General features: G+C 43.9%; 1 long non-coding RNA gene across 1 annotated transcript; it reads right to left on the bottom strand.

Moving 5' to 3' along the window:
* Positions 1-3,948: 3,948 nt before the first annotated feature.
* On the bottom strand, positions 3,949-22,991 carry LOC307181185. Its single transcript, XR_013826086.1, has 5 exons — positions 22,904-22,991; positions 19,749-19,826; positions 16,585-16,670; positions 10,267-10,348; positions 3,949-4,029 (listed from the first exon to the last, which is right to left on the bottom strand). It is a non-coding gene; the product is annotated as an uncharacterized lncRNA (long non-coding RNA).
* Positions 22,992-23,741: the final 750 nt, after the last annotated feature.

Genomic DNA, 23,741 nt, shown 5'->3' with positions numbered 1-23,741 from the left:
TGTCTGGACGGGCAAATATAACTCTCATTTCCCACCAGGAAGAGGACATAACCAAAGGCTCAGCGTGCCGTGCCGGAACCAGATTAGGGCCTGAAGCCATCCTGCGGTGTTGCGGCCAGCTCAAAAGAAAGCGAGTTGAAGAAAGGAGCTCAGGGGCACTGTAATTCACAAACCTGCAGAGTTATAAATGACAGCTATCGTCCAAAAATAGACTGAAGTAAGGCTGCCAAGAGGACTTGAAAGCGGGGCAGAATTGCAGGAAACCGATTTCAGGAGGTAGACTGGAATTGCATTGAAAGCATAGGAAAAGAGGCAGAATGTCCACAATGATGCACTTGGCCAAAAAGGGCGTATGCGTTTTTTTCTGAATATATTCAGGAAAAAACGCATACGCACTTTTTGGCCAACAAAGCAAGCTTGCAAAGGAAATCTGCACTACAATGAACTCTCACTTCCCCCTGGTCAAAAGGGCCATCTGAAAAAAGTGTAAAATCCAGAAAGGCAGGACAGGCCATGGAGAACTGGGAGCCTTGTTATGCTGATGGGCGGGATGTAAATTGCCAACAGACACTCAGGAGAAGTGTATGGTATTTCCTGAAACATGTAAAAAACAAAGCAACAGAGCCTAGGGCACTTCCACTTATGGTCCTATAGCTTAGGGAAATTAAAATCAAAAAGACACAGCCATCCCAAAGTATGGAACGCCTCTGTTTACAAGAACCTCGTTTACAGTACAAGTTCAACATCGCAGAAAGTGAAAAATGGATAAAGAACTTCAGGTACTTATGTACAATGCAGTATCACTCAGCAATGAAATCTATGTCATCAGGCCCTTAGCAGCACAATGAGTGGATTCAGGTATGATGATTCTAACTGAAATAAGTCACACAGAAAAAGAAACATCATAAGATATCAGTAATACACGGAATGTAAACTTGGCTACTCAGGAACTGAATTACAGAACAGAACAGGGTCTCAAATTTAGAAAACCAACTTATGCTTGCTTAAGGGGAAAGGTGAGTTGGGGTGCTGCATAAAACCAGAGATTGAAATGAGCACAGATAAAGTTCCTTAAGCCAAATATGGAATAGACAAGAGCTACTCCTTGCTCAACGAAATGGACTCAACACCCCATATTAAACGCCTAAGAATGTACCTGACTAGTAAGTATCTTAAAACCTATGGATTGCTATGTCTCCAAAAGAGAATCAAGCGTGTGTGCAGGGGCATAAACGCAGCAGTGATAGGATTGGAGAGGTTCGGTGAGCAAATGAAGACCCTTTGAAGTCATATTGCATGGTACCCATTCCACGGGTCTCAACTCTCCAGGTTTAAGGTATTCTTCCTTCAGCTAAAACATGCATGTGGAACCCAGAGTATGATCAACCGTGTGAACGGGAGATGTGTTCAAATATGTCTCAGTTTTCCTCCCCTGGCACTCGAGTGCAACATTCCACATGCTTTACTAACACTCTCCCCACTTGGAGTGTCAGCACCTTTAACCTCCTGTTTGGCCCAGTTTGCAATTTCTGCGGAAGATGAACAGGAATAGGGAGAACCAATGAGAGACTAGCTGGAGGTGTCTGGACGGGCAAATATAACTCTCATTTCCCACCGGGAAGAGGAAATAACCAAAGGCTCAGCGTGCCGTGCCGGAAGCAGATTAGGGCCTGAAGCCATCCTGCGGTGTTGCGGCCAGCTCAAAAGAAAGCGAGTTGAAGAAAGGAGCTCAGGGGCACTGTAATTCACAAACCTGCAGAGTTATAAATGACAGCTATCGTCCAAAAATATACTGAAGTAAGGCTGCCAAGAGGACTTGAAAGCGGGGCAGAATTGCAGGAAACCGATTTCAGGAGGTAGACTGGAATTGCATTGAAAGCATAGGAAAAGAGGCAGAACGTCCACAATGATGCACTTGGCCAAAAAGGGCGTATGCGTTTTTTCCTGAATATATTCAGGAAAAAACGCATACGCCCTTTTTGGCCAACCAAGCAAGCTTGCAAAGGAAATCTGCACTACAATGAAGTCTCACTTCTCCCCGGTCAAAAGGGCCATCTGAAAAAAGTGTAAAATCCAGAAAGGCAGGACAGGCCATGGAGAACTGGGAGCCTTGTTATGCTGATGGGCGGGATGTAAATTGCCAACAGACACTCGGGAGAAGTGTATGGTGTTTCCTGAAACATCTAAAAAACAAAGCAACAGAGCCTAGGGCACTTCCACTTATAGTCCTATAGCTTAGGGAAATTAAAATCAAAAATACACAGCCACCCCAATGTTTGGGACGCCTCAGTTTACAAGAACCTCGTTTACCGTACAAGTTCAATTTCACAGAAAGTGAAAAATGGATAAAGAACTTGTGGTACTTACGTACAATGCAGTATCACTCAGCAATGAAATCTATGTCATCAGGCCCTTAGCAGCATAATGAGTAGATTCAGGTACGATGATTCTAACTGAAATAAGTCACACAGAAAAAGAAACATCATAAGATATCACTAATACACGGAATGTAAACTTGGCTACACAGGAACTGAATTACAGAACAGAACAGGTTCTCAAATTTAGAAAACCAACTTATGCTTGCTTAAGGGGAAAGGTGAGTTGGGGTGCTGCATAAAACCAGAGATTGAAATGAGCACAGATAAAGTTCCTTAAGCCAAATATGGAATAGACAAGAGCTACTCCTTGCTCAACGAAATGGACTCAACACCGCATATTAAACGCCTAAGAATGTACCTGACTAGTAAGTATCTTAAAACCTATGGATTGCTATGTCTCCGAAAGAGAATGAAGCATGTGTACAGGGGCATAAACGCAGCAGTGATAGGATTGGAGATGTTCGGTGAGCAAATGAAGACCCTTTGAAGTCATATTGCATTGTACCCATTCCATGGGTTTCAACTACCCAGGTTTTAGGTATTCTTCCTTCAGCTAAAACATGCATGTGGAACCCAGAGTATGATCAACCATGTGATCGGGAGACGTGTTCAAATATGTCTCAGTTTTCGTACCCTGGTACTCGGGTGCAACATTCCAGACGCTTTACTAACACTCTCCCGACTTGGAGAGTCAGTCCCTTTAACCTCCTGTTTGGCCCAGTTTGCAATTTCTGTGGAAGATGAACAGGAATAGGGAGAACCAATGAGAGACTAGCTGGAGGTGTCTGGATGGGCAAATTTAACTCTCATTTCCCACCAGGAAGAGAAATTAACCAAAGGCTCAGCGTGCCGTGCCAGAACCAGATTAGGGCCTGAAGACATCCTGCGGTGTTGCGGCCAGGTCACAAGAAAGCGAGTTGAAGAAAGGAGCTCAGGGGCACTGTAATTCACAAACCTGCAGAGTTATAAATGACAGCTATCGTCCAAAAATAGACTGAAGTAAGGCTGCCAAGAGGACTTGAAAGCGGGGCAGAATTACAGGAAACCGATTTCAGGAGGTAGACTGGAATTGCATTGAAAGCATAGGAAAAGAGGCAGAACGTCCACAATGATGCACTTGGCCAAAAAGGGCTTATGCGTTTTTTCCTGAATATATTCAGGAAAAAACGCATACGCCCTTTTTGGCCAACCAAGCAAACTTGCAAAGGAAATCTGCACTACAATGAAGTCTCACTTCCCCCCGGTCAAAAGGGCCATCTGAAAAAAGTGTAAAATCCAGAAAGGCAGGACAGGCCATGGAGAACTGGGAGCCTTGTTATGCTGATGGGCGGGATGTAAATTGCCAACAGACACTCAGGAGAAGTGTATGGTGTTTCCTGAAACATCTAAAAAACAAAGCAACAGAGCCTAGGGCACTTCCACTTATGGTCCTATAGCTTAGGGAAATTAAAATCAAAAAGACACAGCCACCCCAAAGTTTGGAACGGCTCTGTTTACAAGAACCTCGTTTACAGTACAAGTTCAACATCGCAGAAAGTGAAAAATGGATAAAGAAGTTGTGGTATTCACTTACACTGCAGTATCACTCAGCAATGAAATCTATGTCCTCAGGCCCGTAGCAGCACAATGAGTGGATTCAGGTATGATGATTCTAACTGAAATAAGTCACACAGAAAAAGAAACATCATAAGATATCAGTAATACACGGAATGTAAACTTGGCTACACAGGAACTGAATTACAGAACAGAACAGGTTCTCAAATTTAGAAAACCAACTTATGCTTGCTTAAGGGGAAAGGTGAGTTGGGGTGCTGCATAAAACCAGAGATTGAAATGAGCACAGATAAAGTTCCTTAAGCCAAATATGGAATAGACAAGAGCTACTCCTTGCTCAACGAAAGGGACTCAAAACCCCATATTAAACGCCTAAGAATGTACCTGACTAGTAAGTATCTTAAAACCTATGGATTGCTATGTCTCCAAAAGAGAATCAAGCGTGTGTACAGGGGCATAAACGCAGCAGTGATAGGATTGGAGAGGTTCGGTGAACAAATGAAGACCCTTTGAAGTCATATTGCATGGTACCCATTACACGGGTCTCAACTCTCCAGGTTTAAGGTATTCTTCCTTCAGCTAAAACATGCATGTGGAACCCAGAGTATGATCAACCATGTGAACGGGAGACGTGTTCAAATATGTCTCAGTTTTCGTACCCTGGTACTCGGGTGCAACATTCCAGACGCTTTACTAACACTCTCCCGACTTGGAGAGTCAGTCCCTTTAACCTCCTGTTTGGCCCAGTTTGCAATTTCTGCGGAAGATGAACAGGAATAGTGAGAACCAATGAGAGGCTAGCTGGAGGTGTCTGGATGGGCAAATTTAACTCTCATTTCCCACCAGGAAGAGGAATTAACCAAAGGCTCAGAATGCCGGGCCAGAACCAGATTAGGGCCTGAAGCCATCCTGCGGTGTTGCGGCCAGGTCACAAGAAAGCGAGTTGAAGAAAGGAGCTCAGGGGCACTGTAATTCACAAACCTGCAGAGTTATAAATGACAGCTATCATCCAAAAATAGACTGAAGTAAGGCTGCCAAGAGGACTTGAAAGTGGGGCAGAATTGCAGGAAACCGATTTCAGGAGGTAGACTGGAATTGCATTGAAAGCATAGGAAAAGAGGCAGAACGTCCACAATGATGCACTTGGCCAAAAAGGGCTTATGCGTTTTTTCCTGAATATATTCAGGAAAAAACGCATACGCCCTTTTTGGCCAACCAAGCAAGCTTGCAAAGGAAATCTGCACTACAATGAAGTCTCACTTCCCCCCGGTCAAAAGGGCCATCTGAAAAAAGTGTAAAATCCAGAAAGGCAGGACAGGCCATGGAGAACTGGGAGCCTTGTTATGCTGATGGGCGGGATGTAAATTGCCAACAGACACTCGGGAGAAGTGTATGGTGTTTCCTGAAACATCTAAAAAACAAAGCAACAGAGCCTAGGGCACTTCCACTTATGGTCCTATAGCTTAGGGAAATTAAAATCAAAAAGACACAGCCACCCCAAAGTTTGGAACGGCTCTGTTTACAAGAACCTCGTTTACAGTACAAGTTCAACATCGCAGAAAGTGAAAAATGGATAAAGAAGTTGTGGTATTCACTTACAATGCACTATCACTCAGCAATGAAATCTATGTCCTCAGGCCCGTAGCAGCACAATGAGTGGATTCAGGTATGATGATTCTAACTGAAATAAGTCACACAGAAAAAGAAACATCATAAGATATCAGTAATACACGGAATGTAAACTTGGCTACACAGGAACTGAATTACAGAACAGAACAGGGTCTCAAATTCAGAAAACCAACTTATGCTTGCTTAAGGGGAAAGGTGAGTTGGGGTGCTGCATAAAACCAGAGATTGAAATGAGCACAGATAAAGTTCCTTAAGCCAAATATGGAATAGACAAGAGCTACTCCTTGCTCAACGAAATGGACTCAACACCGCATATTAAACGCCTAAGAATGTACCTGACTAATAAGTATCTTAAAACCTATAGATTGCTATGTCTCCGAAAGAGAATGAAGCATGTGTACAGGGGCATAAACGCAGCAGTGATAGGATTGGAGAGGTTCGGTGAGCAAATGAAGACCCTTTGAAGTCATATTGCATTGTACCCATTCCATGGGTTTCAACTACCCAGGTTTTAGGTATTCTTCCTTCAGCTAAAACATGCATGTGGAACCCAGAGTATGATCAACCATGTGATCGGGAGACGTGTTCAAATATGTCTCAGTTTTCGTACCCTGGTACTCGGGTGCAACATTCCAGACGCTTTACTAACACTCTCCCGACTTGGAGAGTCAGTCCCTTTAACCTCCTGTTTGGCCCAGTTTGCAATTTCTGTGGAAGATGAACAGGAATAGCGAGAACCAATGAGACACTAGCTGGAGGTGTCTGGATGGGCAAATTTAACTCTCATTTCCCACCAGGAAGAGGAATTAACCAAAGGCTCAGCGTGCCGTGCCAGAACCAGATTAGGGCCTGAAGACATCCTGCGGTGTTGCGGCCAGGTCACAAGAAAGCGAGTTGAAGAAAGGAGCTCAGGGGCACTGTAATTCACAAACCTGCAGAGTTATAAATGACAGCTATCGTCCAAAAATAGACTGAAGTAAGGCTGCCAAGAGGACTTGAAAGCGGGGCAGAATTACAGGAAACCGATTTCAGGAGGTAGACTGGAATTGCATTGAAAGCATAGGAAAAGAGGCAGAACGTCCACAATGATGCACTTGGCCAAAAAGGGCTTATGCGTTTTTTCCTGAATATATTCAGGAAAAAACGCATACGCCCTTTTTGGCCAACCAAGCAAACTTGCAAAGGAAATCTGCGCTACAATGAAGTCTCACTTCCCCCCGGTCAAAAGGGCCATCTGAAAAAAGTGTAAAATCCAGAAAGGCAGGACAGGCCATGGAGAACTGGGAGCCTTGTTATGCTGATGGGCAGGATGTAAATTGCCAACAGACACTCAGGAGAAGTGTATGGTGTTTCCTGAAACATCTAAAAAACAAAGCAACAGAGCCTAGGGCACTTCCACTTATGGTCCTATAGCTTAGGGAAATTAAAATCAAAAAGACACAGCCACCCCAAAGTTTGGAACGGCTCTGTTTACAAGAACCTCGTTTACAGTACAAGTTCAACATCGCAGAAAGTGAAAAATGGATAAAGAAGTTGTGGTATTCACTTACAATGCAGTATCACTCAGCAATGAAATCTATGTCATCAGGCCCGTAGCAGCACAATGAGTGGATTCAGGTATGATGATTCTAACTGAAATAAGTCACACAGAAAAAGAAACATCATAAGATATCAGTAATACACGGAATGTAAACTTGGCTACACAGGAACTGAATTACAGAACAGAACAGGTTCTCAAATTTAGAAAACCAACTTATGCTTGCTTAAGGGGAAAGGTGAGTTGGGGTGCTGCATAAAACCAGAGATTGAAATGAGCACAGATAAAGTTCCTTAAGCCAAATATGGAATAGACAAGAGCTACTCCTTGCTCAACGAAAGGGACTCAAAACCCCATATTAAACGCCTAAGAATGTACCTGACTAGTAAGTATCTTAAAACCTATGGATTGCTATGTCTCCAAAAGAGAATCAAGCGTGTGTACAGGGGCATAAACGCAGCAGTGATAGGATTGGAGAGGTTCGGTGAACAAATGAAGACCCTTTGAAGTCATATTGCATGGTACCCATTACACGGGTCTCAACTCTCCAGGTTTAAGGTATTCTTCCTTCAGCTAAAACATGCATGTGGAACCCAGAGTATGATCAACCATGTGAACGGGAGACGTGTTCAAATATGTCTCAGTTTTCGTACCCTGGTACTCGGGTGCAACATTCCAGACGCTTTACTAACACTCTCCCGACTTGGAGAGTCAGTCCCTTTAACCTCCTGTTTGGCCCAGTTTGCAATTTCTGCGGAAGATGAACAGGAATAGTGAGAACCAATGAGAGGCTAGCTGGAGGTGTCTGGACGGGCAAATTTAACTCTCATTTCCCACCAGGAAGAGGAATTAACCAAAGGCTCAGAATGCCGGGCCAGAACCAGATTAGGGCCTGAAGCCATCCTGCGGTGTTGCGGCCAGGTCACAAGAAAGCGAGTTGAAGAAAGGAGCTCAGGGGCACTGTAATTCACAAACCTGCAGAGTTATAAATGACAGCTATCATCCAAAAATAGACTGAAGTAAGGCTGCCAAGAGGACTTGAAAGTGGGGCAGAATTGCAGGAAACCGATTTCAGGAGGTAGACTGGAATTGCATTGAAAGCATAGGAAAAGAGGCAGAACGTCCACAATGATGCACTTGGCCAAAAAGGGCTTATGCGTTTTTTCCTGAATATATTCAGGAAAAAACGCATACGCCCTTTTTGGCCAACCAAGCAAGCTTGCAAAGGAAATCTGCACTACAATGAAGTCTCACTTCCCCCCGGTCAAAAGGGCCATCTGAAAAAAGTGTAAAATCCAGAAAGGCAGGACAGGCCATGGAGAACTGGGAGCCTTGTTATGCTGATGGGCGGGATGTAAATTGCCAACAGACACTCCGGAGAAGTGTATGGTGTTTCCTGAAACATCTAAAAAACAAAGCAACAGAGCCTAGGGCACTTCCACTTATGGTCCTATAGCTTAGGGAAATTAAAATCAAAAAGACACAGCCACCCCAAAGTTTGGAACGGCTCTGTTTACAAGAACCTCGTTTACAGTACAAGTTCAACATCGCAGAAAGTGAAAAATGGATAAAGAAGTTGTGGTATTCACTTACAATGCACTATCACTCAGCAATGAAATCTATGTCCTCAGGCCCGTAGCAGCACAATGAGTGGATTCAGGTATGATGATTCTAACTGAAATAAGTCACACAGAAAAAGAAACATCATAAGATATCAGTAATACACGGAATGTAAACTTGGCTACACAGGAACTGAATTACAGAACAGAACAGGGTCTCAAATTCAGAAAACCAACTTATGCTTGCTTAAGGGGAAAGGTGAGTTGGGGTGCTGCATAAAACCAGAGATTGAAATGAGCACAGATAAAGTTCCTTAAGCCAAATATGGAATAGACAAGAGCTACTCCTTGCTCAACGAAATGGACTCAACACCGCATATTAAACGCCTAAGAATGTACCTGACTAGTAAGTATCTTAAAACCTATAGATTGCTATGTCTCCGAAAGAGAATCAAGCATGTGTACAGGGGCATAAACGCAGCAGTGATAGGATTGGAGAGGTTCGGTGAGCAAATGAAGACCCTTTGAAGTCATATTGCATGGTACCCATTCCACGGGTTTCAACTACCCAGGTTTTAGGTATTCTTCCTCAGCTAAAACATGCATGTGGAACCCAGAGTATGATCAACCATGTGATCGGGAGACGTGTTCAAATATGTCTCAGTTTTCCTCCCCTGGTACTCGGGTGCAACATTCCAGAAGCTTTACTAACACTCTCCCCACTTGGAGAGTCAGCGCCTTTAACCTCCTGTTTGGCCCAGTTTGCAATTTCTGCGGAAGATGAACAGGAATAGCGAGAACCAATGAGAGGCTAGCTGCAGGTGTCTGGACGGGCAAATTTAACACTCATTTCCCACCAGGAAGAGGAATTAACCAAAGGCTCAGCATGCCGGGCCGGAACCAGATTACGGCCTGAAGCCATCCTGCGGTGTTGCGGCCAGGTCACAAGAAAGCGAGTTGAAGAAAGGAGCTCAGGGACACTGTAATTCACAAACCTGCAGAGTTATAAATGACAGCTATCGTCCAAAAATAGACTGAAGTAAGGCTGCCAAGAGGACTTGAAAACGGGGCAGAATTGCAGGAAACCGATTTCAGGAGGTAGACTGGAATTGCATTGAAAGCATAGGAAAAGAGGCAGAACGTCCACAATGATGCACTTGGCCAAAAAGGGCGTATGCATTTTTTCCTGAATATATTCAGGAAAAAACGCATACGCCCTTTTTGGCCAACCAAGCAAGCTTGCAAAGGAAATCTGCACTACAATGAAGTCTCACTTCCCCCCGGTCAAAAGGGCCATCTGAAAAAAGTGTAAAATCCAGAAAGGCAGGACAGGCCATGGAGAACTGGGAGCCTTGTTATGCTGATGGGCGGGATGTAAATTGCCAACAACCACTGGGGAGAAGTGTATGGTGTTTCCTGAAACATCTAAAAAACAAAGCAACAGAGCCTAGGGCACTTCCACTTATGGTCCTATAGCTTAGGGAATTTAAAATCAAAAAGACACAGCCACCCCAAAGTTTGGAACAGCACTGTTTACAAGAACCTCGTTTACAGTACAAGTTCAACATCGCAGAAAGTGAAAAATGGATAAAGAAGTTGTGGTATTTACTTAAAAAGCAATATCACTCAGCAATGAAATCTGTGTCATCAGGCCCTTAGCAGCACAATGAGTGGATTCAGGTATGATGATTCTAACTGAAATAAGTCACACAGAAAAAGAAACATCATAAGATATCAGTAATACACGGAATGTAAACTTGGCTACACAGGAACTGAATTACAGAACAGAACAGGGTCTCAAATTTCGAAAACCAACTTATGCTTGCTTAAGGGTAAAGGTGAGTTGGGGTGCTGCATAAAACCAGAGATTGAAATGAGCACAGATAAAGTTCCTTAAGCCAAATATGGAATAGACAAGAGCTACTCCTTGCTCAACGAAATGGACTCAACACCGCATATTAAACGCCTAAGAATGTACCTGACTAGTAAGTACCTTAAAACCTATGGATTGCTATGTCTCCGAAAGAGAATCAAGCATGTGTACAGGGGCATAAACGCAGCAGTGATAGGATTGGAGAGGTTCGGTGAGCAAATGAAGACTCTTTGAAGTCATATTGCATGGTACCCATTCCACGGGTTTCAACTACCCAGATTTTAGGTATTCTTCCTTCAGCTAAATCATGCCTGTGGAACCCAGAGTATGATCAACCATGTCATCGGGAGACGTGTTCAAATATGTCTCAGTTTTCCTCCCCTGGTGCTCGGGTGCAACATTCCAGACGCTTTACTAACACTCTCCCCACTTGGAGAGTCAGCGCCTTTAAACTCCTGTTTGGCCCAGTTTGCAATTTCTGCGGAAGATGAACAGGAATAGCGAGAACAAATGAGAGGCTAGCTGGAGGTGTCTGGACGGGCAAATTTAACTCTCATTTCCCACCAGGAAGAGGAAATAACCAAAGGCTCTGCGTGCTGTACCGGAACCAGATTAGGGCCTGAAGCCATCCTGCGGTGTTGCGGCCAGCTCAAAAGAAAGCGAGTTGAAGAAAGGAGCTCAGGGGCACTGTAATTCACAAACCTGCAGAGTTATAAATGACAGCTATCGTCCAAAAATAGACTGAAGTAAGGCTGCCAAGAGGACTTGAAAGCGGGGCAGAATTGCAGGAAACCGATTTCAGGAGGTAGACTGGAATTGCATTGAAAGCATAGGAAAAGAGGCAGAACGTCCACAATGATGCACTTGGCCAAAAAGGGCGTATGCGTTTTTTCCTGAATATATTCAGGAAAAAACGCATACGCCCTTTTTGGCCAACCAAGCAAGCTTGCAAAGGAAATCTGCACTACAATGAAGTCTCACTTCCCCCCGGTCAAAAGGGCCATCTGAAAAAAGTGTAAAATCCAGAAAGGCAGGACAGGCCATGGAGAACTGGGAGCCTTGTTATGCTGATGGGCGGGATGTAAATTGCCAACAACCACTGGGGAGAAGTGTATGGTGTTTCCTGAAACATCTAAAAAACAAAGCAACAGAGCCTAGGGCACTTCCACTTATGGTCCTATAGCTTAGGGAAATTAAAATCAAAAAGACACAGCCACCCCAAAGTTTGGAACGGCTCTGTTTACAAGAACCTCGTTTACAGTACAAGTTCAACATCGCAGAAAGTGAAAAATGGATAAAGAAGTTGTGGTATTCACTTACAAAGCAATATCACTCAGCAATGAAATCTATGTCATCAGGCCCTTAGCAGCACAATGAGTGGATTCAGGTATGATGATTCTAACTGAAATAAGTCACACAGAAAAAGAAACATCATAAGATATCAGTAATACACGGAATGGAAACTTGGCTACACAGGAACTGAATTACAGAACAGAACAGGGTCTCAAATTTAGAAAACCAACTTATGCTTGCTTAAGGGGAAAGGTGAATTGGGGTGCTGCATAAAACCAGAGATTGAAATGAGCACAGATAAAGTTCCTTAAGCCAAATATGGAATAGACAAGAGCTACTCCTTGCTCAACGAAATGGACTCAACACCGCATATTAAACGCCTAAGAATGTACCTGACTAGTAAGTATCTTAAAACCTATGGATTGCTATGTCTCCGAAAGAGAATCAAGCATGTGTACAGGGGCATAAACGCAGCAGTGATAGGATTGGAGAGGTTCGGTGAGCAAATGAAGACCCTTTGAAGTCATATTGCATGGTACCCATTCCACGGGTTTCAACTACCCAGGTTTTAGGTATTCTTCATTCAGCTAAAACATGCATGTGGAACCCAAGTATTATCAACCATGTGAACGGGAGACGTGTTCAAATATGTCTCAGTTTTCCTCCCCTGGTACTCGGGTGCAACATTCCAGACGCTTTACTAACACTCTCCCCACTTGGAGAGTCAGCGCCTTTAACCTCTTGTTTGGCCCAGTTTGCAATTTCTGCGGAAGATGAACAGGAATAGCGAGAACCAATTAGAGACTAGCTGGAGGTGTCTGGACGGGCAAATTTAACTCTCATTTCCCACCAGGAAGAGGAAATAACCAAAGGCTCAACGTGCCGTACCGGAGCCAGATTAGGGCCTGAAGCCATCCTGCGGTGTTGCGGCCAGGTCACAAGAAAGCGAGTTGAAGAAAGGAGCTCAGGGGCACTGTAATTCGCAAACCTGCAGAGTTATAAATGACAGCTATCGTCCAAAAATAGACTGAAGTAAGGCTGCCAAGAGGACTTGAAAGCGGGGCAGAATTGCAGGAAACCGATTTCAGGAGGTAGACTGGAATTGCATTGAAAGCATAGGAAAAGAGGCAGAACGTCCACAATGATGCACTTGGCCAAAAAGGGCGTATGCATTTTTTCCTGAATATATTCAGGAAAAAACGCATACGCCCTTTTTGGCCAACCAAGCAAGCTTGCAAAGGAAATCTGCACTACAATGAAGTCTCACTTCCCCCCGGTCAAAAGGGCCATCTGAAAAAAGTGTAAAATCCAGAAAGGCAGGACAGGCCATGGAGAACTGGGAGCCTTGTTATGCTGATGGGCGGGATGTAAATTGCCAACAACCACTCGGGAGAAGTGTATGGTGTTTCCTGAAACATCTAAAAAACAAAGCAACAGAGCCTAGGGCACTTCCACTTATGGTCCTATAGCTTAGGGAAATTAAAATCAAAAAGACACAGCCACCCCAAAGTTTGGAACGGCTCTGTTTACAAGAACCTCGTTTACAGTACAAGTTCAACATCGCAGAAAGTGAAAAATGGATAAAGAAGTTGTGGTATTCACTTACAAAGCAATATCACTCAGCAATGAAATCTATGTCATCAGGCCCTTAGCAGCACAATGAGTGGATTCAGGTATGATGATTCTAACTGAAATAAGTCACACAGAAAAAGAAACATCATAAGATATCAGTAATACACGGAATGGAAACTTGGCTACACAGGAACTGAATTACAGAACAGAACAGGGTCTCAAATTTAGAAAACCAACTTATGCTTGCTTAAGGGGAAAGGTGAATTGGGGTGCTGCATAAAACCAGAGATTGAAATGAGCACAGATAAAGTTCCTTAAGCCAAATATGGAATAGACAAGAGCTACTCCTTGCTCAACGAAATGGACTCAACACCGCATATTAAACGCCTAAGAATGTACCTGACTAGTAAGTATCTTAAAACCTATGGATTGCCATGTCTCCGAAAGAGAATCAAGCATGTGTGCAGGTGCATAAACGCAGCAGTGATAGGATTGGAGAGGTTCGGAGAGCAAATGAAGACCCTTTGAAATCATATTGCATGGTACCCTTTACACGGGTTTCAACTACCCAGGTTTTAGGTATTCTTCCTTCAACTAAAACATGCATGTGGAACCTAGAGTATGATCAACCATGTGATCGGGAGACGTGTTCAAATATGTCTCAGTTTTCGTACCCTGGTACTCGGGTGCAACATTCCAGACGCTTTACTAACACTCTCCCCACTTGGAGAGTCAGCGCCTTTAACCTCCTGTTTGGCACAGTTTCCAATTTCTGCGGAAGATGAACAGGAATAGCGAGAACCAATGAGAGGCTACCTGGAGATGTCTGGACGGGCAAATTTAACTCTCATTTCCCACCAGGAAGAGGAAATAACCAAAGGCTCAGCGTGCCGTACCGGAACCAGATTAGGGCCTGAAGCCATCCTGCGGTGTTGCGGCCAGCTCAAAAGAAAGCGAGTTGAAGAAAGGAGCTCAGGGGCACTGTAATTCACAAACCTGCAGAGTTATAAATGACAGCTATCGTCCAAAAATAGACTGAAGTAAGGCTGCCAAGAGGACTTGAAAGCGGGGCAGAATTGCAGGAAACCGATTTCAGGAGGTAGACTGGAATTGCATTGAAAGCATAGGAAAAGAGGCAGAACGTCCACAATGATGCACTTGGCCAAAAAGGGCGTATGCGTTTTTTCCTGAATATATTCAGGAAAAAACGCATACGCCCTTTTTGGCCAACCAAGCAAGCTTCCAAAGGAAATCTGCACTACAATGAAGTCTCACTTCCCCCCGGTCAAAAGGCCATCTGAAAAAAGTGTAAAATCCAGAAAGGCAGGACAGGCCATGGAGAACTGGGAGCCTTGTTATGCTGATGGGCGGGATGTAAATTGCCAACAGACACTCAGGAGAAGTGTATGGTGTTTCCTGAAACATCTAAAAAACAAAGCAACAGAGCCTAGGGCACTTCCACTTATGGTCCTATAGCTTAGGGAAATTAAAATCAAAAAGACACAGCCACCCCAAAGTTTGGAACGGCTCTGTTTACAAGAACCTCGTTTACAGTACAAGTTCAACATCGCAGAAAGTGAAAAATGGATAAAGAAGTTGTGGTATTCACTTACAAAGCAATATCACTCAGCAATGAAATCTATGTCATCAGGCCCTTAGCAGCACAATGAGTGGATTCAGGTACGATGATTCTAACTGAAATAAGTCACACAGAAAAAGAAACATCATAAGATATCACTAATACACGGAATGTAAACTTGGCTACACAGGAACTGCATTCCAAAACAGAACAGTGTCTCAAATTTAGAAAACCAACTTATGCTTGCTTAAGGGGAAAGGTGAGTTGGGGTGCTGCATAAAACCAGAGATTGAAATGAGCACAGATAAAGTTCCTTAAGCCAAATATGGAATAGACAAGAGCTACTCCTTGCTCAACGAAATGGACTCAACACCGCATATTAAACGCCTAAGAATGTACCTGACTAGTAAGTATATTAAAACCTATGGATTGCTATGTCTCCGAAAGAGAATCAAGCATGTGTACAGGGGCATAAACGCAGCAGTGATAGGATTGGAGAGGTTCGGTGAGCAAATGAAGACCCTTTGAAGTCATATTGCATGGTACCCATTCCACGGGTTTCAACTACCCAGGTTTAAGGTATTCTTCCTTCAGCTAAAACATTCATGTGGAACCTAGAGTATGATCAACCATGTGAACGGGAGACATGTTCAAATATGTCTCAGTTTTCATACCCTGGTACTCGGGTGCAATATTCCAGACGCTTTACTAACACTCTCCCGACTTGGAGAGTCAGTCCCTTTAACCTCCTGTTTGGCCCAGTTTGCAATTTCTGCGGAAGATGAACAGGAATAGTGAGAACCAATGAGAGACTAGCTGGAGGTGTCTGGACGGGCAAATTTAACTCTCATTTCCCACCAGGAAGAGGAATTAACCAAAGGCTCAGCGTGCTGTGCCGGAACCAGATTAGGGCCTGAAGCCATCTTGCGGTGTTGCGGCCAGGTCACAAGAAAGCGAGTTGAAGAAAGGAGCTCAGGGGCACTGTAATTCACAAACCTGCAGAGTTATAAATGACAGCTATCGTCCAAAAATAGACTGAAGTAAGGCTGCCAAGAGGACTTGAAAACGGGGCAGAATTGCAGGAAACCGATTTCAGGAGGTAGACTGGAATTGCATTGAAAGCATAGGAAAAGAGGCAGAACGTCCACAATGATGCACTTGGCCAAAAAGGGCGTATGCGTTTTTTCCTGAATATATTCAGGAAAAAACGCATACGCCCTTTTTGGCCATCCAAGCAAGCTTGCAAAGGAAATCTGCACTACAATGAAGTCTCACTTCCCCCCGGTCAAAAGGGCCATCTGAAAAAAGTGTAAAATCCAGAAAGGCAGGACAGGCCATGGAGAACTGGGAGCCTTGTTATGCTGATGGGCGGGATGTAAATTGCCAACAACCACTCAGGAGAAGTGTATGGTGTTTCCTGAAACATCTAAAAAACAAAGCAACAGAGCCTAGGGCACTTCCACTTATGGTCCTATAGCTTAGGGAAATTAAAATCAAAAAGACACAGCCACCCCAAAGTTTGGAACAGCTCTGTTTACAAGAACCTCGTTTACAGTACAAGTTCAACATCGCAGAAAGTGAAAAATGGATAAAGAAGTTGTGGTATTTACTTAAAAAGCAATATCACTCAGCAATGAAATCTGTGTCATCAGGCCCTTAGCAGCACAATGAGTGGATTCAGGTATGATGATTCTAACTGAAATAAGTCACACAGAAAAAGAAACATCATAAGATATCAGTAATACACGGAATGGAAACTTGGCTACACAGGAACTGAATTACAGAACAGAACAGGGTCTCAAATTTAGAAAACCAACTTATGCTTGCTTAAGGGTAAAGGTGAGTTGGGGTGCTGCATAAAACCAGAGATTGAAATGAGCACAGATAAAGTTCCTTAAGCCAAATATGGAATAGACAAGAGCTACTCCTTGCTCAACGAAATGGACTCAACACCGCATATTAAACGCCTAAGAATGTACCTGACTAGTAAGTATCTTAAAACCTATGGATTGCCATGTCTCCGAAAGAGAATCAAGCATGTGTGCAGGTGCATAAACGCAGCAGTGATAGGATTGGAGAGGTTCGGTGAGCAAATGAAGACCCTTTGAAGTCATATTGCATGGTACCCATTACACGGGTCTCAACTCTCCAGGTTTAAGGTATTCTTCCTTCAGCTAAAACATGCATGTGGAACCCAGAGTATGATCAACCATGTGAACGGGAGACGTGTTCAAATATGTCTCAGTTTTCCTCCCCTGGTACTCGGGTGCAACATTCCAGACGCTTTACTAACACTCTCCCGACTTGGAGAGTCAGTCCCTTTAACATCCTGTTTGGCCCAGTTTGCAATTTCTGCGGAAGATGAACAGGAATAGCGAGAACCAATGAGAGGCTAGCTGGAGGTGTCTGGACGGGCAAATTCAACTCTCATTTCCCACAAGGAAGAGGAATTAACCAAAGGCTCAGCATGCCGGGCCGGAACCAGATTAGGGCCTGAAGCCATCCTGCGGTGTTGCGGCCAGGTCACAAGAAAGCGAGTTGAAGAAAGGAGCTCAGGGGCACTGTAATTCACAAACCTGCAGAGTTATAAATGACAGCTATCGTCCAAAAATAGACTGAAGTAAGGCTGCCAAGAGGACTTGAAAGCGGGGCAGAATTGCAGGAAACCGATTTCAGGAGGTAGACTGGAATTGCATTGAAAGCATAGGAAAAGAGGCAGAACGTCCACAATGATGCACTTGGCCAAAAAGGGCGTATGCGTTTTTTCCTGAATATATTCAGGAAAAAACGCATACGCCCTTTTTGGCCAACCAAGCAAGCTTGCAAAGGAAATCTGCACTACAATGAAGTCTCACTTCCCCCCGGTCAAAAGGGCCATCTGAAAAAAGTGTAAAATCCAGAAAGGCAGGACAGGCCATGGAGAACTGGGAGCCTTGTTATGCTGATGGGCGGGATGTAAATTGCCAACAACCACTCGGGAGAAGTGTATGGTGTTTCCTGAAACATCTAAAAAACAAAGCAACAGAACCTAGGGCACTTCCACTTATGGTCCTATAGCTTAGGGAAATTAAAATCAAAAAGACACAGCCACCCCAAAGTTTGGAACGGCTCTGTTTACAAGAACCTCGTTTACAGTACAAGTTCAACATCGCAGAAAGTGAAAAATGGATAAAGAAGTTGTGGTATTTACTTACAAAGCAATATCACTCAGCAATGAAATCTGTGTCACAAGGCCCTTAGCAGCACAATGAGTGGATTCAGGTATGATGATTCTAACTGAAATAAGTCGCACAGAAAAAGAAACATCATAAGATATCAGTAATACACGGAATGTAAACTTGGCTACACAGGAACTGAATTACAGAACAGAACAGGGTCTCAAATTTAGAAAACCAACTTATGCTTGCTTAAGGGTAAAGGTGAGTTGGGGTGCTGCATAAAACCAGAGATTGAAATGAGCACAGATAAAGTTCCTTAAGTCAAATATGGAATAGACAAGAGCTACTCCTTGCTCAACGAAATGGACTCAACACCGCATATTAAACGCCTAAGAATGTACCTGACTAGTAAGTATCTTAAAACCTATGGATTGCTATGTCTCCGAAAGAGAATCAAGCATGTGTACAGGGGCATAAACGCAGCAGTGATAGGATTGGAGAGGTTCGGTGAGCAAATGAAGACCCTTTGAAGTCATATTGCATGGTACCCATTCCACGGGTTTCAAATACCCAGGTATAAGGTATTCTTCCTTCAGCTAAAACATGCATGTGGAACCTAGAGTATGATCAACCATGTGATCGGGAGACGTGTTCAAATATGTCTCAGTTTTTGTACCCTGGTACTCGGGTGCAATATTCCAGACGCTTTGCTAACACTCTCCCTACTTGGAGAGTCAGTCCCTTTAACCTCCTGTTTGGCCCAGTTTGCAATTTCTGCGGAAGATGAACAGGAATAGTGAGAACCAATGAGAGGCTAGCTGGAGGTGTCTGGATGGGCAAATTCAACTCTCATTTCCCACCAGGAAGAGGAATTAACCAAAGGCTCAGCGTGCCGTGCCGGAACCAGATTAGGGCCTGAAGCCATCCTGCGGTGTTGCGGCCAGCTCACAAGAAAGCGAGTTGAAGAAAGGAGCTCAGGGGCACTGTAATTCACAAACCTGCAGAGTTATAAATGACAGCTATCGTCCAAAAATAGACTGAAGTAAGGCTGCCAAGAGGACTTGAAAGCGGGGCAGAATTGCAGGAAACCGATTTCAGGAGGTAGACTGGAATTGCATTGAAAGCATAGGAAAAGAGGCAGAACGTCCACAATGATGCACTTGGCCAAAAAGGGCGTATGCGTTTTTTCCTGAATATATTCAGGAAAAAACGCATACGCCCTTTTTGGCAAACCAAGCAAGCTTGCAAAGGAAATCTGCACTACAATGAAGTCTCACTTCCCCCCGGTCAAAAGGGCCATCTGAAAAAAGTGTAAAATCCAGAAAGGCAGGACAGGCCATGGAGAACTGGGAGCCTTGTTATGCTGATGGGCGGGATGTAATTTGCCAACCACCACTCGGGAGAAGTGTATGGTGTTTCTTGAAACATCTAAAAAACAAAGCAACAGAACCTAGGGCACTTCCACTTATGGTCCTATAGCTTAGGGAAATTAAAATGAAAAAGACACAGCCACCCCAAAGTTTGGAACGGCTCTGTTTACAAGAACCTCGTTTACAGTACAAGTTCAACATCGCAGAAAGTGAAAAATGGATAAAGAAGTTGTGGTATTTACTTACAAAGCAATATCACTCAGCAATGAAATCTGTGTCATCATGCCCTTAGCAGCACAATGAGTGGATTCAGGTATGATGATTCTAACTGAAATAAGTCACACAGAAAAAGAAACATCATAAGATATCACTAATACACGGAATGTAAACTTGGCTACACAGGAACTGCATTCCAAAACAGAACAGGGTCTCAAATTTAGAAAACCAACTTATGCTTGCTTAAGGGGAAAGGTGAGTTGGGGTGCTGCATAAAACCAGAGATTGAAATGAGCACAGATAAAGTTCCTTAAGCCAAATATGGAATAGACAAGAGCTACTCCTTGCTCAACGAAATGGACTCAAAACCCCATATTAAACGCCTAAGAATGTACCTGACTAGTAAGTATCTTAAAACCTATGGATTGCTATGTCTCCAAAAGAGAACCAAGCGTGTGTACAGGGGCATAAACGCAGCAGTGATAGGATTGGAGAGGTTCGGTGAGCAAATGAAGACCCTTTGAAGTCATATTGCATGGTACCCATTACACGGGTCTCAACTCTCCAGGTTTAAGGTATTCTTCCTTCAGCTAAAACATGCATGTGGAACCCAGAGTATGATCAACCATGTGAACGGGAGACGTGTTCAAATATGTCTCAGTTTTCCTCCCCTGGTACTCGGGTGCAACATTCCAGACGCTTTACTAACACTCTCCCGACTTGGAGAGTCAGTCCCTTTAACCTCCTGTTTGGCCCAGTTTGCAATTTCTGCGGAAGATGAACAGGAATAGCGAGAACCAATGAGAGGCTAGCTGGAGGTGTCTGGACGGGCAAATTCAACTCTCATTTCCCACCAGGAAGAGGAATTAACCAAAGGCTCAGCATGCCGGGCCGGAACCAGATTAGGGCCTGAAGCCATCCTGCGGTGTTGCGGCCAGGTCACAAGAAAGCGAGTTGAAGAAAGGAGCTCAGGGGCACTGTAATTCACAAACCTGCAGAGTTATAAATGACAGCTATCGTCCAAAAATAGACTGAAGTAAGGCTGCCAAGAGGACTTGAAAGCGGGGCAGAATTGCAGGAAACCGATTTCAGGAGGTAGACTGGAATTGCATTGAAAGCATAGGAAAAGAGGCAGAACGTCCACAATGATGCACTTGGCCAAAAAGGGCGTATGCGTTTTTTCCTGAATATATTCAGGAAAAAACGCATACGCCCTTTTTGGCCAACCAAGCAAGCTTGCAAAGGAAATCTGCACTACAATGAAGTCTCACTTCCCCCCGGTCAAAAGGGCCATCTGAAAAAAGTGTAAAATCCAGAAAGGCAGGACAGGCCATGGAGAACTGGGAGCCTTGTTATGCTGATGGGCGGGATGTAAATTGCCAACAGACACTCCGGAGAAGTGTATGGTGTTTCCTGAAACATCTAAAAAACAAAGCAACAGAGCCTAGGGCACTTCCACTTATGGTCCTATAGCTTAGGGAAATTAAAATCAAAAAGACACAGCCACCCCAAAGTTTGGAACGGCTCTGTTTACAAGAACCTCGTTTACAGTACAAGTTCAACATCGCAGAAAGTGAAAAATGGATAAAGAAGTTGTGGTATTCACTTACAATGCACTATCACTCAGCAATGAAATCTATGTCCTCAGGCCCGTAGCAGCACAATGAGTGGATTCAGGTATGATGATTCTAACTGAAATAAGTCACACAGAAAAAGAAACATCATAAGATATCAGTAATACACGGAATGTAAACTTGGCTACACAGGAACTGAATTACAGAACAGAACAGGGTCTCAAATTCAGAAAACCAACTTATGCTTGCTTAAGGGGAAAGGTGAGTTGGGGTGCTGCATAAAACCAGAGATTGAAATGAGCACAGATAAAGTTCCTTAAGCCAAATATGGAATAGACAAGAGCTACTCCTTGCTCAACGAAATGGACTCAACACCGCATATTAAACGCCTAAGAATGTACCTGACTAGTAAGTATCTTAAAACCTATAGATTGCTATGTCTCCGAAAGAGAATCAAGCATGTGTACAGGGGCATAAACGCAGCAGTGATAGGATTGGAGAGGTTCGGTGAGCAAATGAAGACCCTTTGAAGTCATATTGCATGGTACCCATTCCACGGGTTTCAACTACCCAGGTTTTAGGTATTCTTCCTCAGCTAAAACATGCATGTGGAACCCAGAGTATGATCAACCATGTGATCGGGAGACGTGTTCAAATATGTCTCAGTTTTCCTCCCCTGGTACTCGGGTGCAACATTCCAGAAGCTTTACTAACACTCTCCCCACTTGGAGAGTCAGCGCCTTTAACCTCCTGTTTGGCCCAGTTTGCAATTTCTGCGGAAGATGAACAGGAATAGCGAGAACCAATGAGAGGCTAGCTGCAGGTGTCTGGACGGGCAAATTTAACACTCATTTCCCACCAGGAAGAGGAATTAACCAAAGGCTCAGCATGCCGGGCCGGAACCAGATTACGGCCTGAAGCCATCCTGCGGTGTTGCGGCCAGGTCACAAGAAAGCGAGTTGAAGAAAGGAGCTCAGGGACACTGTAATTCACAAACCTGCAGAGTTATAAATGACAGCTATCGTCCAAAAATAGACTGAAGTAAGGCTGCCAAGAGGACTTGAAAACGGGGCAGAATTGCAGGAAACCGATTTCAGGAGGTAGACTGGAATTGCATTGAAAGCATAGGAAAAGAGGCAGAACGTCCACAATGATGCACTTGGCCAAAAAGGGCGTATGCATTTTTTCCTGAATATATTCAGGAAAAAACGCATACGCCCTTTTTGGCCAACCAAGCAAGCTTGCAAAGGAAATCTGCACTACAATGAAGTCTCACTTCCCCCCGGTCAAAAGGGCCATCTGAAAAAAGTGTAAAATCCAGAAAGGCAGGACAGGCCATGGAGAACTGGGAGCCTTGTTATGCTGATGGGCGGGATGTAAATTGCCAACAACCACTGGGGAGAAGTGTATGGTGTTTCCTGAAACATCTAAAAAACAAAGCAACAGAGCCTAGGGCACTTCCACTTATGGTCCTATAGCTTAGGGAATTTAAAATCAAAAAGACACAGCCACCCCAAAGTTTGGAACAGCACTGTTTACAAGAACCTCGTTTACAGTACAAGTTCAACATCGCAGAAAGTGAAAAATGGATAAAGAAGTTGTGGTATTTACTTAAAAAGCAATATCACTCAGCAATGAAATCTGTGTCATCAGGCCCTTAGCAGCACAATGAGTGGATTCAGGTATGATGATTCTAACTGAAATAAGTCACACAGAAAAAGAAACATCATAAGATATCAGTAATACACGGAATGTAAACTTGGCTACACAGGAACTGAATTACAGAACAGAACAGGGTCTCAAATTTCGAAAACCAACTTATGCTTGCTTAAGGGTAAAGGTGAGTTGGGGTGCTGCATAAAACCAGAGATTGAAATGAGCACAGATAAAGTTCCTTAAGCCAAATATGGAATAGACAAGAGCTACTCCTTGCTCAACGAAATGGACTCAACACCGCATATTAAACGCCTAAGAATGTACCTGACTAGTAAGTACCTTAAAACCTATGGATTGCTATGTCTCCGAAAGAGAATCAAGCATGTGTACAGGGGCATAAACGCAGCAGTGATAGGATTGGAGAGGTTCGGTGAGCAAATGAAGACTCTTTGAAGTCATATTGCATGGTACCCATTCCACGGGTTTCAACTACCCAGATTTTAGGTATTCTTCCTTCAGCTAAATCATGCCTGTGGAACCCAGAGTATGATCAACCATGTGATCGGGAGACGTGTTCAAATATGTCTCAGTTTTCCTCCCCTGGTGCTCGGGTGCAACATTCCAGACGCTTTACTAACACTCTCCCCACTTGGAGAGTCAGCGCCTTTAAACTCCTGTTTGGCCCAGTTTGCAATTTCTGCGGAAGATGAACAGGAATAGCGAGAACAAATGAGAGGCTAGCTGGAGGTGTCTGGACGGGCAAATTTAACTCTCATTTCCCACCAGGAAGAGG

This window comes from Stenella coeruleoalba (assembly GCF_951394435.1).
Source record: "Stenella coeruleoalba genome assembly, contig: scaffold_140, whole genome shotgun sequence".
NCBI lineage: Eukaryota > Metazoa > Chordata > Mammalia > Artiodactyla > Delphinidae > Stenella > Stenella coeruleoalba.
This window is presented reverse-complemented; position numbering and strand designations above follow the sequence as displayed.